The sequence below is a fragment of the Phyllobates terribilis genome, unplaced genomic scaffold, assembly GCF_046119375.1.
Source record: "Phyllobates terribilis strain yellow unplaced genomic scaffold, ASM4611937v1 Scaffold_11__3_contigs__length_659146591, whole genome shotgun sequence".
Taxonomy (NCBI): Eukaryota; Metazoa; Chordata; class Amphibia; order Anura; family Dendrobatidae; genus Phyllobates; species Phyllobates terribilis.
This window is the reverse complement of record NW_027362771.1, coordinates 281,531,354-281,549,085: the sequence shown is the minus strand read 5'-3', so window position 1 is coordinate 281,549,085 and position 17,732 is coordinate 281,531,354. Positions and strand designations below refer to the sequence as shown.

The following is a 17,732-nucleotide window of genomic DNA, read 5'->3' as shown; positions in this document are numbered from 1 at the left end:
CGCTAGTCTTTGATCGAAGTATGAACTTAACGTCGCTACCTGGACCTTAAGAGTACTAGGTCTGAGACCTTCTTGTAAAAAGTCTAGAATCTGAGCCACATCAGCTCTATGAGGGTCTGGGCGAGTGGGTGCACACCACCTTAAGAAGGTTTTCCAGATCTTATGGTAAATGGTGTTCGTTACAGGTTTCCTGCTCTTCTGGAGAGTTTTGATGACTTTCTCTGAGAGGCCTCTTGTTTTTAATATCAGGAATTCAGAAGCCTGGCAGTTAGGTGTAGTCTCTCGGGATCCGCATGGTGAATCGGTCCCTGGAGAAGGAGAGCCTTGATGGGAGGAAGGATTAGAGGGCTCTCCACACTCAGACTGGTTAACGTTCCGAACCAACTTTTTTGGCCAGTGTGGGGCCACTACGATTACTCTGGTCCCTTCAGTCCTTATCTTCTGTAAGGTTTTTGAAAGGATAAGTAGTGGGGGAAAGGCATACGCTAGTTTGAATTCCCATTTGTAAGCGAATGCGTCCACGCCCAGGCAAGGGCCGTTTGGATCCAGGGAGAAATAGAGGTACTTTTGCGTTCTGGTGTCCGGCAAAGAGATCTACCTCTGGATAGCCCCATCTCTCGACTATCTGGAAGACATCTGGGTTTAGGCGCCACTCTCCTGGATGAATCTTTGTTCTGCTTAAGAAGTCGGCCTGGATATTGACTGAACCTTTGATATGAAGAGCCGACAAGGATAGATTATGTTCTTCGGCCCAGGAGAATGTTCTTGCCGAGATTGCTTTTAAGCTTTCGTATCTTGTGCCCCCTTGATGACGAAGGTGGGCTACCGTGATGATATGGTCTAAAAATATCTGAATGAGATTTCTGGACCAGAGGCTCTGCTGCTCTGAGGACTTCCTCTATGGCTTTTAGTTCTCTGAAATTTGATGAGCGTTGGCTCACCTCTTTGGTCCATATACCCGGGAATAGCTCTTGGGAGACCATGGCTCCCCATCCCTTTTCGCTGGCATCCACCTTTATGGTTACCAGCGGATTCTGGATCCATGGTACTCCTCTGTTCAGATTTTTTCCGGTCAGCCACCAGAATAGCGAGGTCCTTACTCGTGGTGGTATAGGGATTTTCCTGCTCAGAGACCATGGGGATCCAACCCAATTCGTAAGGATGTGGGTCTGTAATGTTCGGGTATGCGCCTGAGATGTCATAGACCCGAGGACCGACATGGCATCTCTTAATGATACTAATCTTCTGCTCCTTAGGACATTGATTTTTGCTTTTATCATGATGACCTGTTTTTGTTTAGGCAGGAATGACATCTGGCTGTGGGAATCCAATAGTACTCCTAGAAATGTTTTTGTCATGGAGGGAACCATATTTGATTTTTTCTGGTTCACTACCCAGCCCAGAGACGATAGGATCTGAGTGGTCAACTGTAGATGTTCTCGGAGTACTGGTACTGAGGGCCCGATTAATAACAGGTCGTCGAGGTATGGTACTATTGAAATGTTTTGACCATTGATATAAGCCATGACTTTTGTAAATATTCGCGGGGCTGATGAAATTCCAAATGGGAGAACATTGAATTGATAGTGGACTATTTGATCCCCCCTGAGCCTCCTGTGAAGTGGATGTGGTAATATGTATCCTGGAGGTCGATTGTAGCCATGACATGGTCCTGTCCTATCAGGGGGACCATCGACCTGATTGATTCCATCTTGAATCGTTGGTAGTGGATATACTGATTCAGTGGCCTTAGATTAATTATAACTCGGTGTGAGCCAGTTGGTTTTTTTATTAGGAAGAGTCTGGAATAATGTCCTGTGCCTATCTCTCTTGTAGGAACCAGGGATATCACCCCTGAGGACAATAGGTCTGCAAGACTGGATATCAGGGTGGCCTGACGACTCTGAGAGGAGAGCAGTGTTAACCTTCTCCTATCCTCCAGAGAGGATGAGAAATTTATTTTTACTCCGAACTCGACAACCCTCAGGACTCATAGGTCTGAGCAGATTTCTTACCACTGAGGGAGAAAACTCTAGATGCGGCACCCGACTGTCCTGACGTCATGGTCTGTTCTGACGTTGGTTTTGGAAGAGAAAAAGATTTTTGCCTCCTCTACCTTTTGGGTAGCTCCATCGTCTTGTTTTGCCTTTACCCCTATATTGAGGGGTCTACTCTTGGGAGGGACGAAAAGGCCTCTTCCTCACATTCCTAGGTTCCGTTAAGGGCCTTCTTCTTGTCTGAGGCCTTTTCTAGAAGATCATCTAGGGCTGGCCCGAACATGTATTTCCCCTTAAAGGGGATGGAACACAACTTAATTTTTGATGCCACGTCGCCGTTCCAAGATTTCAACCATAGGGCCCTTCTTACAGAGTTTGATAGCCCAGATGCTCTTGCCGCCACTCTCACGGATTCTGCAGAGGCGTCTGCTAAAAACCCCGTAGCTTTCTGTAGAAGCTGTAGGGATGCCAAGATGTCTTCTCTGGGGGTCCCTGAAACTAGGTGTTCCTCCAGTTGATCTAGCCAACGAGCCATTGATCGAGCTACGCCCGTAGAGACTGCGTTGGTGCTTAATAGTGTTGCTGAGGTCTCCCAGGATTTTCTAAGTAGTCCCTCCATTTTGCGTTCCAAGGGGTCTTTTAATTGAGAGGAATCTTCAAAGGGCAGTGTGGTTTCCTTTGCTACTCGTGCAATTTGGATATCCACTCTTGGGACTTCAGACCAGCATTCTGCTGTCTCATTGTCTACAGGAAATCTATCCTTAACTCTGTAGGGGTATTTAATCTCTTTTCTGGAGATTCCCACTCCTCTAAGACTAAAGGCCCCGTCACACATAACGAGATCGCTAGCGAGATCGTTGATACGTCACGGTTTTTGTGATGCAATAGATATCTTGCTAGCGATCTCGTTATGTCTGACAGGTAGCAGCGATCAGGCCCCTGCTGTGAGATCGCTGATCGTTACAAAGCTTCCTGGACCATTCCTGGGTCGTTGCGCTCCCGCTGGGCAGTGTGCATCGCTGTATTTGACACCTTATCAACGACCTCATTAGCGATTCAGAACTGAGACACATAGGCGTGCATAAATTGGACTTTTCCGCGCCCCTCGTCCCTGATTGGTGGTCGCTACAGCGTTCTCATTTTCCGCCGTGCATAAAGAAGGCAACAGAATAGCGATTCCATCCTTTGTTTCTGACCTCGTGCTGGATTGCAGATCCTAGCAGAATTCTCCAGGCTGTTGACATCCGTTCATTCGACTGAGTCCTGATTTTGCAGATCGTTGTAGCGACCAAGGCTGCCCAATCAGAACGCAGTAGCGTCCACCAATCGGAGATGAGGGGGCGCGGAAAAGTAATTTTATGCACGCCTTTGTGACACAGTACAGTCCCTATCAAGGTGTGGATCGTTGAAATAGCTGCTGTGTGAAAGCGTCCCAACGACCGCCGAGATAGTTACTTAGATAGCTGGGGCGGCCGAAATCGTTGGGAAGTTCTGCATGTTTGACAGCTCCCCAGCGATCCCAAAACCGTGACGTAATAACGATCTCCCTTGCGATCTCGTTATGTGTGACGGGGCCTTAAGTCCCTAATACTCTGGTGTATAGGGAACACTAATTTTTTCCTGGAACGTAGCCCCCCAAACATCAGATCCTGTACTGTTTCGGGCACTTTTTCTTCCTCGACCTCCATAGTTCTCCTTACTGCCATGAGGAGTTCCTCCAAGCTATCTGATGGAAAGTAATATCTCTCTCGTTGGGAGTTATCAGGGATTGGACTTCGTTCACCTTCCTCTGGAAGATCTTCCGACATATATCTCCTCTTGAGAGTCTTCCTCCCCTCCCTCTGGCGGGCTAATTTTCCTCTTTTTGGCTGCTGAGGGAGTAGATGTAGAACCCTGACTAGGTGAGGGCATAGGGAGAGTGACCGAGGCTAAGGAGGATTTGATCTCCTGAAGTATAATCCCCTTTATCTCCTCCATTAAGGAAGGTTGTTCCTGTCTGATAATCTTCTCCGTACAGTCCTTGCATAGGGGCTTTCTATGGGAGGACGATAGTTTTTTTGTACAGATGGGACATCTGCGTGACAGTTTAACTTTTTCTCCAGATGCAGGTTCCTTGTCCCCCTACAAGAGAGGGGAGAAGGGGAGGGGAGCTATAATCACCAATTCCTGCATCTGGGAGATGGACTACCAGTGCCATACTTACTGGGAACGGACAGGCGCTGGGCTCTACAGATGCAGAGCGAGAAGCTTCAACAGACATGGTTTTGTCCTACCTGTAGATGTCTTCCTGTCCAGGGCTCCTTTTATGGACGACCGGACCAGCGCCTCCCTCTGTTTAGAGGGCTCCTCCCCTGGTGTCCAGGTGAAGATTTCTGATCACCTGCAGCTTTCGGCTCTCTTTCCCACATAGCTTTTTGATGCGGCCCACAGTGGAACGCAAACTGCCGGAAGTGACGTCATCATCCACCGCCCGGCGTCACTTCGGGCGCCGCAGCGTGCGCTCCACATCCTGGAGCCGGCGTCACCGGCGCATCCAGCGGGGGAGAGGAGGAGGAGATGGACCGGAGAGCTCAGAGAGGCCTCCAGTCAGAAGATCCTGTAGACCTTGCCCGAGAGCGCAGACTACAGGAGGGGGTCCCGAATCCGGAGGAGACGGGAGCAGCGCCTTGAGGAGAGGTAAAGACCGCTCGATCCTCCGCTGCCCGGCTAGTAGCTTTCCCCCAGTGCCTGTCGCCGGCCCAGCACACCAGGGATGAGCTCTTCATCCCTGATAGGGACAATAAATCACACCAGAGGGAGGATGTGGGAGGGGCTATTTAAAACTCTTTGTATTTCCTGTCCCTATTAGGGTGGGGTTACATCCTCCTGTGTGCTGTCGTGGGGGGTTATTAGAGAAATAAAAGGTTACTACGTGACTGCAGACTGCTGAATCCTGGCAGTGTGCAATGCAGTCATGATTTCCTTGTATTCCACATGCAGGTGGGCATTCACGTGATTGCATTTATGCGATTTGCATACGTGCATTCACATGCGGAATAAACTCTCCGTAGCTAAAACACTGAAAAACGGAGAAGAGTCTAGTCGGCATGTGACTGCAAGTATGCAAATTGCATACACATTGCTATGGTTAATGATTAAATAAAAAGCTAATATAACCTGGCAGCATCTTCTCTGTAATAATTAAATTAGCAAGGCGTCAGACAGTTTACAGGAACACCAAATGCTCTCTGCATGTTTCCTTACTAGTTAAGAGTTGCTAATATATGCAGGACAGATAATTACCCCTAAGAGACTGGATGTCTCCAGTCCATACTATGGACATCACATGGCACAATAGAAATGCAATATTGATAACGTTAACACAACCCACAGATTGGGGGACATTTGCTTCAGTGGTTCTAATCACCAATATTTTCAGCAAAGGGAAGCCATAAAAATGCTATATCAATCCAAATTGTGGATATATCATAGTAGTGTTTGGTGTGTGTAGAATAGTGAAAGTATGCTCAGAAATATGGTGGCCATATTATTCCCCTAAGAGGTTCCTGTGAGAAAATATAACAAGTTAGAATAATGTCATGCACCCATCTTTTGTACCATACAATCAGTCATCCTCTTTTCACCTGATCAAGAGGAGGGGGTGACGATTGTGGAAGGAACCCTATTTAACACCTCATCCAAAAAACTCATTGTCAGCTCCAATGATAACAACTAAGATTGTAGATCTGTCCAAATTTCTTCAGTGACTCGGCTGCAGAGAATCGCTCACTGATCTAAATCTGTAAGAGCTTCCTTTATTAATCCATTTTTGCTTTATACAATTTTGCCTTGTGTGTAGGTGTTTAAATTATTTTAACTATTTTTGTAAGCACTGTACTGTTTTCGTGCATTAAAACTAAAATTTTATACGCTTCTTCCTTGCTGCTATAAACGTACCCACAACCTCAAGAAGGTAAAATATAGCCTGGCTGTATGTCCCTGTGTATGTCAGAGTGTAAGCAGTGTACCTGTCTGGTGCTTGGGAAAGCTGAGTGAGCGTGTGTACTAACTAGTGTGTTACCAGGGCAGGCGTCTTGTTGGGCTGGATGGTAGCAGCAAGCACTGTGGTGTTGATGTGTGAAGTGGTTGTGGGCTGCGATTAGCTCATTGTCAGGCTATTGCAATAGGCGAGTGTGAGACGGGATGTCCCCCTTTACAATCACATCCGAGACATGTGCAGTGCGTGCACGGTGTGACAGTCTGCAATCACTGTGACTGCTACTTTTTTCTTAGGGCACGTGCAACCAGCGTCTTTCAGGCTGACAGCATCTATAATCTGCAGGAAAAAGCGCTCAATCAATATTAAAAATAATTAACTTACACACAGCAATGGCAAAATGACTTGCTGTGTATATGTTCAGCCTTTCTTAAACAGCTCCAGGGTTAAAAAGCCATGAGGCAGCTAAAAGAGACCTGACAACTCCTTAGGCACTGTGAGAATGACGGGAAAAAAAAAATAAAACAAAGAAGAGTGTCAGGAAAACGAAAATGCTGTGTGCATATGCCCTTAGACTGCACAACCCCTTTAAAACACACCATAGAAAATTGCAAATTCCATACGTAATGAACTGAAAATATGTCTCCAAAAATACTTCAGAAGCTCTTAGTTTCCTTAATTCCTCTGGAAGTAAAAGAGCAGCATGGTAGGAGCATGCACGACACAGCTTCATTTACTGTACATATGCATTACCTCTTACTTTAAAGGGAACCTGACAGGTGATGCATGCTGTCTGTGGTTTGGGCAACAAGTTTCAACCACTAGCTTTAGTATCCCAGCCATGTATGTTTGTCTCTGAAATGCTGTGGTGTTTTAGAGTCAAAACGTACATGACTGGGATAGTACATGATTTGGGCAGCATGTATCAGCTAATAGGTTCCCTTTAACAGTGACGCAAGAAGAACATTTTTCGCACCTGGGACCAGCACCCAGCAGACATTTGTGGCACTAGTTTTGGAGATATGATTCCCCCTTTAAGGCCCGAAACCATGTTGAAAAATCATCTGTCATTTTACGTTAATTCTATTGTTTTCCGCCAACACGGCTTTGAAGGATTTTACCAAGTCACTGCTAATAAGTTGCAAGAAATCTGTAAAGTGACCCAAAAATTATTGAGACAGGACCCTCAATGTAAATTAGCTTTAATGCAATTACCTCCATTTCCTGTGATACCTGAATCCTGATTATCCCCAAAAAAGTGAGAAATGGGATGCGGCCGGACGTGCATACAGACTATTCAAAGTAACTGTATTTCCTGGAAAATAAGATGTATAGCTTTGTACACTAGGAGGGTCTTTACATAAATCATACATGTTAAAGGAGAAACTACACATTCTGACCAAATAACCAAGCCAGCTCAGACCCTCCTTATCTAGCCTATAATTTGAAACAGATTTGGGGAAAGATTTCAGATGAATTATTAAGCAGAAACGGAAAGAAAAAGGAGAGAAGTGGACAAAAACAGGAACACCTTAAATTTCAGACCGTGCTTTTAATGCAGCAAACAGGCCTTGATTGTGTGGGAGCGCCAGGCTTTGTGTGCACCAGTGACAGCACACGGGTACCTGCATCTGCACACTGCCAGGTCTGCAGAAAGAGAATAACTCTTCAGTAACCAAGCTGATGCCACCGCAGCCCTAACAAAGGCAAATCACATTGCTCACAGCCGAGTTATTAATGACCACGTCACAATAGGAGTCAGTACACATTTACATGGATTCCAAGAGTCAACATTGTACAACACCTTCATCTAAATGTGAAGACACTTTACAGAGGACCTGTCAAAGTGCACATGCTGCCCGCCAGCTTCCACTAGTGATCAGCGCTTCGGTTTAGAATCATTAGCAGTCTTCTCAGCAACTCCTTATCGGTCAAGTCAGCCTCAGATAAGGTGGCATTTACACCTGATCGGCCCTCCACTACAAGAAAATTCTTACTTCTGTCACCCAAATTTTCGTGTGAATAGAATCCAACCACCAGCACCCCCCACCATCCAGTAAAGCCTATATTGAATAAATTGATATAGAAACAGGGTAACCATCTCATGGAGGCTCTCTACCCTATCAGAAAGTGTTCTCCCACTAGAAATGGGATGTGAGATGAAAAGAAACATTAGCCAATTGCTTACAATGTAAGCAAAAGTGATTTCGGTCACTTCTCTTTCCTGTTCAATGAAATGTGCACTAGTATAAGGCAATGTTCACACATTCAGGATTTGAGGCCACAACACAAATCTAGTCTGGTCTGTCACGTTTTTTGTGCATGTTTAAAAGATGAATATCGCCAGGACAGAAGCAAGACAGTGACCATCTGCCTCATAACAGTGAATGGCTGCATCGGAATCCTGTTTGTTTTGCGAATTTCATCGCAATGCTCAGCTAAAAACACTGTATATGTGTGACCCTAGTGTTACCAATGAAAGGCTAGAAGGAAAAATGCTATGAAAGAAAAATCTAGTCAACGCAATGCAACACAAGCCCAATTTAAAAAAAAATAAAAAAATAAAACACGTGTATAAAGTAGGCCTGAGTTAGTTTACATTCACACATCTGTGTGGTGCCCGTTTTTTTTCTCGGATCGGACATGGACCCAAAGAGGGTCATTGATCCATACACACACCTGGTGTCTCCGGTCCGTCAGACTCAGAGCAGGTCCTATTGTCATCTGGCTTGCGCTTTAGACTAAGCCATTAAAGTCTATGGAGATCTGTATAAAACAGATTACACATGGAAGTCATACTTTGTACTTCAAGGTTCCATCCGTGTTTATTGTTCACTGGTCCACTGTTAAGAATCAATAGCTACATACAGTGCCTACAAGTAGTATTCAACCCCCTGCAGATTTAGCTGGTTTGATAAGATGCAATTAAGTTAGAGCCTTCAAACTGCAAACGAGAGTAGGTTTTATGAACAGAGGCATAAATCTTACAAACCAAAAAGTTATGTTGCTCAGTTGAATTTTATTAAATTTTAAACATAAAAGTGTGGGTCAATTATTATTCAACCCCTATGTTTAATATTTTGTGGAATAACCCTTGTTTGCAATTACAGCTAATAATCGTCTTTTATAAGACCTGATCAGGCCAGCACAGGTCTGTGGAGTTATCTTGGCCCACTCCTCCATGCAGATCTTCTCCAAGTTATCTAGGTTCTTTGGGTGTCTCATGTGGACTTTATTCTTGAGCTCCTTCCACAAGTTTTCAATTGGGTTAAGGTCAGGAAACTGACTAGGCCACTCCAACACCTTGACGTTTTCACTCGAACCAGGCCTTGGTTTTCTTGGCTGTGTGCTTTGGGTCGTTGTCTTGTTGGAAGATGAAATTACGACCCATCTTAAGATCCTTGATGGAGGAACGGAGGTTCTTGGCCAAAATCTCCAGGTAGGCCGTGCTATCCATCTTCCCATGGATGCGGACCAGATGGCCAGGCCCCTTGGCAGAGAAACAGACCCACAGCATGATGCTGCCACCACCATGCTTGACTGTAGGGATGGTATTCTTGGGGTCGTATGCAGTGCCATCCAGTCTCCAAACGTCAAGTGTGTGGTTGGCACCAAAGATCTCGATCTTGGTCTCATCAGACCATAGAACCTTCAACCAGTCTGTCTCAGAGTCCTCCAAGTGATCATGAGCAAACTGTAGACGAGCCTTGACATGACGATTTGAAAGTAAAGGTACCTTACGGGCTCGTCTGGAACGGAGACCATTGCGGTGGAGTACGTTACTTATGGTATTGACTGAAACCAATGTCCCCACTGCCATGAGATCTTCCCGGAGCTCCTTCCTTGTTGTCCTTGGGTTAGCCTTGACTCTTCGGACAAGCCTGGCCTCGGCACGGGAGGACACTTTCAAAGGCTGTCCTGGCCGTGGAAGGCTAACAGTAGTTCCATAAGCCTTCCACTTATGGATGATGCTCCCAACAGTGGAGACAGGTAGGCCCAACTCCTTGGAAAGGGTTTTGTACCCATTGCCAGCCTTGTGACCCTCCACGATCTTGTCTCTGATGGCCTTGGAATGCTCCTTTGTCTTTCCCATGTTGACCATGTCTGAGTGCTGTTCACAAGTTTGGGGAGGGTCTTAAATAGTCAGAAAAGGCTGGCAAAAGAGATATTTAATCCACACATGTGAAGCTCATTATTCTTGGTGCCTGAACTACTTCTTAATACTTTAGGGGGACCAAACAGAATTCTTGTGGTTTGAGGGGTTGAATAATAAATGACACTCTGAATTAACTTTTAACGTTAAAAAAAAAAAAAAAAAAAAAAAAAAAATTTGCTGCAGTGCATTTCCCACTTCCAGGCTGATCTACAGTACAAATGTCACAATGCCAAGTTAATTCCGCATGTGTCAACCAGCTAAATCTGCAGGGGGTTGAATACTACTTGTAGGCACTGTAAATACTTAAAGGTAATCTGTCACCCCATGGCACTTATCTGACCTCTAATATGGGCATACAGCTTCATATTAGAGGTCTTGTTGCTGTGAAATGTCAAGATTCTGATGCGTTCCCGCCCCGGGGCCAGGAGGAAATCTCCGCCTCCTGTGTAAATTATAATGTTTCCCCCCTCCCCTGAATGTCATAGTGCCCTGTGACAGGCAGTTGCGGTGGCCAAATCCCACGCACTTCACCTTTTACACAAGGCACACTTCTTCCTGCCATCTATGTTCATTGTACTGCAGGGATCTTGTGTGCAGGTGCCTGCAAGTTAGAGTGACTTGCCTGCGCACAAAATCCCTGCTCGGGATTTGGCCGCGGCAGCTGCATGTCACAGGGCACTGTGACGTACAGGGGAGGGAGGAAACATTATAATTCACACAGGAGGCAGGGATTTCTTGCCTGGGACAGGAACTCATCAGAAACTTTTAGGAATAAAAAGACATTTCACAGCAACAAGACTTCTAATATGAGGCATACAGGTAGGTATAGATTTACATTTCTATAACCTGTATGCCCTTTTTAGAAATCAGATAAGTGCCAGGGGGTGACAGATTCCCTTTAAGACAATCCATCTGCTTCAGTTTTTATAAATGAATGTAAAAAAAAAAACAGATGCAACATGGAGTCAAAGTGGATGGCAAGAGATAAAAATGGTCCGTTTCTCACAAATGCAAGAACTGACAGATGTATGAATGCAGGCTAAAGCTTTCAGGAGGTTATCAGACATTGAGAATGTGCGAATGTCTGACCCATGATTATTACTTTTAATCAGCAACTTCCCCACCTATTATTAAAATGCAATAGGGTCCTATTGGGTCTATCCAATAGGGCCAACATAGGCTGAACCTGCTGATAACAAGGATGTATTCAGACACCTATGCAAATCGGTCTGAGATGACACCGCAACGCACGGACTGGCCATGGGTCCCCGTCCAGAGCAGGACAGCCTCATGGCAGCAGCTGTTTCAGAGCACAGGAGTGCCCCTGTGTATGGGAGAGTTGGGCAAGATATCTGCTGACAGCTAAAGGGTATGGGGGCGGCGTAAGGTGGGCCTCTGACTAGTCTGAAATCAGGCTGATGACAGGGAACAATAGATTGCAGTGGACAGAGAAATACACACTGTAGTATGCCATCAGCTACTACCACCATCATCAATGTTCACCTCCAAACCAAGGCCAGTCACCCCAGAGACAGAACATGTCACTAGTTATGATACAGAATTTTGCACCAGCACAAAGTGCACGTCAGCGCGGGATCATTTCCTCCTGACCTCATGTTAACCCCAACAGTAAGGTTACCTGAGGTCACAAGACAGACTGCTGCCACTAAGTGACATGACAGCTCAGCACTACATGTGTGCAGGGCTGCAGGCAGAACATGGGCTGCATGTACATGGCAGGCCTGGCACTGGGGGTATACCCAGCAGGCAGCATTGTGGGGCCAGGTGCTGCTCCCTGCAGCGCCCCCTGATGCAGGTAACGGGGTGACCAGTGTCAGTGATTCACCAACCATCACTACTAGGCTGGGGGCCACAGACACAATGAGCTGCAGAGCTGGGAGGCCGGCACAGCACAGACGGGCTCCTGGAGCAGGCCACTGCTGGCCATACATGCACAGTCTCCTCGGTGGTGTCTCTGGGCCCCAAGCCCCGGGCTGCTCCCTCCTCCCCACCCGCCTTAAAGGCGCAGGGAGCCAGCAGCCGGCCGGACCGCCTCGTCCCGTCTTCCAGGCCTACGGTACAGGCTGCTAGGAGTGAAGATGTCGCCACTTGGCGAGCATTAACCCCGCCGCTGCCAGTCCTCCCGTCCCTTAAGGAAGCACGGCCTGCTCCCCTCCACAGCCCACCGGCCGGACACGCGAGTCACGTGTGGGGGGGCGAGCCGACCCTACTCACCAGATCTAGATTCTTTACTTAACGGTTCCCCTTTAAGCGGCGGTGGCGGGCGCCCTCCCCTGTGATTCCTCCGCTCCTCCTCCCTCCCTCTCACTTACCGGTTCTCCATCCGCCTCCCTCCGCAGGCTCCCGCACACCCACAATGCACCGCGCCGCCTGCACACATGCACTCTCTTATACGTTATTATAATGCTGCGGTGCACGGCTCTGCTGCCCAGCCTGTGTATGTGCCATGGTGCACTGAGCGGCACAGGGCTATGACCTTACAGATGGGGCGCTGGGCATATAATGCAATAGCCAGCTGCGCTCTACATGCCAGAACTTTATATACTGCTGCTATCATGGAGCAAACCTGGCAGCCAATAAGATCTCTGCTTTCAAGTTTACAGTACATATTACAAAATAAGAGAAGCAATCTGATTAATTGCTGAGCTGCACCAATCGTCTGTGCTTGTGAGGATGCAGATGGTTAAATCCAAATGAACTTACTCCAGACAAGGAGGAAAACCTCGCTATAGAGATAAAGTCTAAAAAAATGCAAAATCTGTACTTTATGAGGCTAAATTCAGCCAAAGTTTGCAAATCTTGATCCAGTCACATCTGTAAGTTACGGCCATTACTAGGTCCTTGTGTTTCTCCCTCATCACTCATCTGCATCACAGACAGGTGCAAGAGCTAAGAGCTGTGGGAACCAGCATTGGTTGTCCCGAAACCCCCAAACATGAGACTAGTGGCTGCCTTTCCTAAACAGAAGATCACTCGCGTGCACTAAGGCCACATTCACACTATCAGTCTGTGGTCAGTATTTTACCTCAGTATTTGTAAGCCAAAACCAGGAGTGGAACAATCAGAGTAAAAGTATAATAGAAACACGTCACCAATTCTGTATTTAACACACACTCCTGGCATTGGTCTACAAATACTGAGGTAAAATACAGGCAAATATTCAAGGTGTGCTGGTTTGTGCACACTACGTCTTTTAGATGGTGGAGGACCTGCCAAGTTTTTCAAGTAGAAAAATGCCGACACTGTTTTTCCTGAAGTGTCTCTCTGGTTGTTTTTTGCAGTGTCTTTGCTGCCTGCAGTTTTTTTCTTTAAATGTACAGTGGCATGTAAAAGTGTTAGCACCCCTGATCAAATTTACTGTTATTGTGAAGTTAAGCAAGTTGAAGATGAAATGGTCTCTGAAAGGCCTAAAGTTAAAGATGACACATTTCCTTTGCATTTTAGGCAATATATATATATATATATATATATATATATATATATATATATATATATGATTTTTTTTTTTTCATTTTAAAAATTACAAAAAGGAAAATGGGCTGATGCAAAAGTTTGTGCACCCTTGGGAGATTTGTGTGCGTCTGCAGCTCACATGCGGAAACGGAGAAGCGGCGCGTCTTTCCAGACCGAGTCTCTAAACAGCCTGAGGTACACGTGTGGTGGTAGTAGGGCATTTTCCTAGGCTTTATTTATTTATGACATTTAATACTTATACTACCCTCGTGTATTATTGTCTCTTTTTGAGCTTTTTTTCCGTGTTTAAGGGAATCTGTCACCCCTGGGAGATATCAGACCTCTACTATGGGCATACAGGTGATAGAAAAGTAAATCTATACTCACTTGTATGGCCCATAGTAGAGGTCTCATTGCAGAGAAATCTGGTTTTATAAAGTCTTGGCATCCAGGGGGACGCCAAGCAAACCCCTCCTAACTGCTTACTATTCCCCTAAATCACCGCCTCTGTGCTAAATTACCTGCCCCTGCCCCTGCATAAAACCAAATTTCTCTGCAATCAGACCTCTACTATGGGCCACACAGGTAAGTATAGATTTACTTTTCTATCAACTGTATGCCCGTAGTAGAGCTCTGATATCACGCAGGGGGGTGACACATTCCCTTTAAGTGCCCAAACTTTTGCATCTGCCTATTTTCCTTTTTAAAATGTAAAAGCTTTTTTTTTGTCTAAAATACAAAGAAAAATGTGTCATCTTTAACTTTATCCCTTTTAGAGATCATTTCATCTTCAATTTGCTTAACTGTTCACAATAACAGTATTTTTTACCAGGGGAGCCCAAACTTTTACATGTCACTGTTTGTAATTAGTGAGCTTGGAAGCCACCTGAAAAATGGACAGGTCACTCTTAACAGCATGGTGTCTTGGAACTCTATAGCACATAAGAGAACATATGAACAGAAAGTCATTTTTAGATTGCAGCGCATATGGTCCTTCTTTTTAGGCTACGTTCCCACTGTGAGTTTTTGACGCTGTATACTTTTGTTGTGCAAAAAAAATAAAAAAGCAGCATATAGCAATTCTAGCAAATTGGATGAGATTTAAAGAAATCTCGTGCCCACTGTGCTTCTTTTTTCTACGCTGCGCTAACTCACCTGTGGTGCGTTTTTTAAATCTGCAACAGGTCAATTTCTCCTGCTGTGCAAATGCGTTTTCTTTGCAGATTTTCCCTATAGACATGAATGAGATGAGAAAGATCTACAGGTAAAAAACACATGTTCTAATAATACTTAACATACCAAAGGTAGACAAAAATGGCTTTTTTTTCCCTAAAGAGGTTTTGAAAAGCTGAAAAAAAAAATAAGAAAATTCTTGTCACTACTTTAATGCGGATTCTGAAGGAAATTTTCAAACTAAACTCTGCCCAATCAAGTTTCTACTTGAAAAATTCATGCCTTTTGGATGCATATACCCAAATTCTATGGTCAAGATAAGTTTTTTTTAAGAAAGTGCATGCCACCCTAGCGACCAAATCGGTATGGGAGCCCTTTGAAACTCTTCCTACCTGCTGGCATCCCTATTTTCACACTGAGTTTTTAACCCCTTAGTGACCGGACCAATTTGTTGAAATCTGGCATGTCACTTTATGTAGTAATAACGCTGGAATACTTCAACATATCCCATTGATTTTGTGATACATTATACTTTATAATAACGGTAAATTTAGGTTGATATATTTTGCGTTTATTTATACAAAATATCAGAAATTTGTCAAAAATGTGAAAAAAATTGCAATTTTCAAACTTTGAATGATTATCCCTTTTATCCACATAGTCATGCCACACAAAAACATTAATAAATAACATTTCCCTCATGTCTGTCTTACATCAGCACCATTTGTCAAATGTTTTATTTTGTAAGTATTTTAGAAAGTTTAATAATGTAGTAGTAATTTTTCATTTTTTCAAGGAAATTTACAAAACTTATTTTTATAGGTGCCTGTTCCGTTTTGAAGTGACTTTGGGGGTCCTATATATTAGAAACCACTCAAAAGTGATACCATTTTAAAAGCTGCACCCTCAACATATTCAAAATTGCTTTCAGGTAGTTCATTAACCCTTCAGGCACTTTTCAGGAATTAAAGTGACATGACAGGAATGAAAAAATAAATTTTTACCACCTAAATTTTGATAACTTCTGAACAGGTCGCTATAACCGGCAGACTCTAAGGCCGTTATTTGGCTGTTAATTGCCATGGCAAACATAAGGACCACACAAACAAGATCACAGGGTGCCAATGGGGTTAAAGAGGGAGCCCCCCCTACTCTGTTAACCATTTAGATGTTTTGGTCACTATTGACAGCAGCATCTAAGAGGTTAAACGGCGATGGTCGGTACTAACACTGATCATGACTGATGCAGCAAGTTTTCAGCTACAGTGTCCACTGGACAGCTACAGGATTGCCACCTGTCAAGAGGATGCTAGTCTCTTATATCACAGGTCAGTAAAAAGACGTATTGGTGGTCACTAAGGGGTTAAAAACGTTTTGGCTATGTGCACGCAGAGTATTTCAAGGAGGTTTTGGAGCAGAAACCAAGCGGAAACTCTCAAAATTATTCTCCAAAACTACTAAAAAAACTTGTAGATCTGCTAGGTTTCTGCTCTAAAAACTCTGCTCAAAGATTCCGTGTGCACATATCCTTAACAAATCCTCAGTGAAAAAGCCTCCTCAAAAAAATGCTTCAAAAACTCTTGGAAAACTTCCATTTCATTTATCTGGATAATCCACTTTGCTGTTCATATGAGGAGTTTTTTTAAACCTTTTTTTCATGAAGAGGTTTTGAACAATGTGTGGCAGAAAAGAGAAAGTGCACGTCACTTCTTTAAAGACAATCCTGGAGGAAAGCTCTCTAAACTAGGCACTGTCCAATCAAAAGGCTGCGAAGAATGCATTAGAAAAAAATTCTTCAAAAGCCTACTCCAAAAACTTGCCAAAAATGAGTGCCCTAAAATTGTTTCATCTTGAAAAACTCATATTTTTTTAACTAAAAATTTCAGTGTAAACAGTGCATACAACGTCTTTTTCAAGTGGATTCCATCTGGAACTCGCCTGAAAAAGTGATGCAAAACCGCTGCAACAGATAGATGAAAACAGAGCGCAGCAATGTAAAAACAACATTGTTGTGCACATGTGTAATCTTGTGATACTTCTTTTAACTGGTTCAGGGTTCAGAAACCTTGGAGCACTTAAAAGAAGTATCATGTTCACTCTTCAGGCAGCTTCTGCTAGGAAGTCGCCTACTAGTCATAGCGTAAAATTAAGTATGCGGCCGACAGCAGAGCTGCCGCAAAAGCAATGGCATAACCTCCGCATCACTGCATCTGTACATGCGGAATCCAAGCGTTTCAATGTGCGGATGGTACCCGGGTCTGGAGAAGAGGAGACTCTCCTCCGGACCCGGGTACCATAGTACCTGTCAAAAAAAGAATAAAATAAAAAATAAATATTATACTTACCTTCTGATGGCCTCCGGAGTCCTTGTCTCTGCTTGCTGGCAGCTCGCGGTAGACTAAAGGACCTGCGCTGACGTCATTTAGTCATGTGACGGGTCACGCGACGCTGACGTCGGCAGGTCCTTAAATCTACCGTGAGCTGCCGGCAAGCAGACACAAGCACACCGCGGGCCATCAGAAGGTAAGTATAATATTTATTTTGTTCCATTCTTTATGGTCACACTATATAAATCCATGCTGTTTGCATGGATTTATATAGTGTGACCAAGTTGTCAAGCACTTTCCATGCTAAAATCACTTGGAAAGCGCTTGACCACCCACATGCGGAAATGCATGTGAAGAACGCTTCACTTTCGCTTGTCCCTGGCAGGAAAAACGCATGTACAATCCGCATGCGTTTTTTCTGCCAGGGAGATGCAGAAACGCTCAGGAAAAATCCGAAGCATTTCTGCATCGTGGGCACATAGCCTAAGACATGCTCTAAATCTCATAAATCTGACACACGGATCCGTAATATAGATGTGTGTATGGATCAATGAAACTCTATGTGTCCATGTGCTGTCCAAGGAAAACACAGACAGCACAAGGACGTGCCACACAGATGTGTGAATGCT

At 44.6% G+C, this 17,732-nt stretch overlaps 1 protein-coding gene across 2 annotated transcripts in view; it reads right to left on the bottom strand.

Annotated features, from left to right (window-relative positions):
- SEPHS1 (selenophosphate synthetase 1) overlaps positions 1–12,683 on the bottom strand; it is an 85,578-nt gene extending 72,895 nt beyond the window's left edge. The window contains exon 1 of one of the 2 annotated variants that reach the window (XM_073652373.1): positions 12,365–12,683. The gene's annotated coding sequence lies outside the window, so the exon portion shown is untranslated. The remainder of the gene's footprint in view (positions 1–12,364) is intronic. The other variant, XM_073652374.1, reaches the window with a different exon arrangement.
- Positions 12,684–17,732: the final 5,049 nt, after the last annotated feature.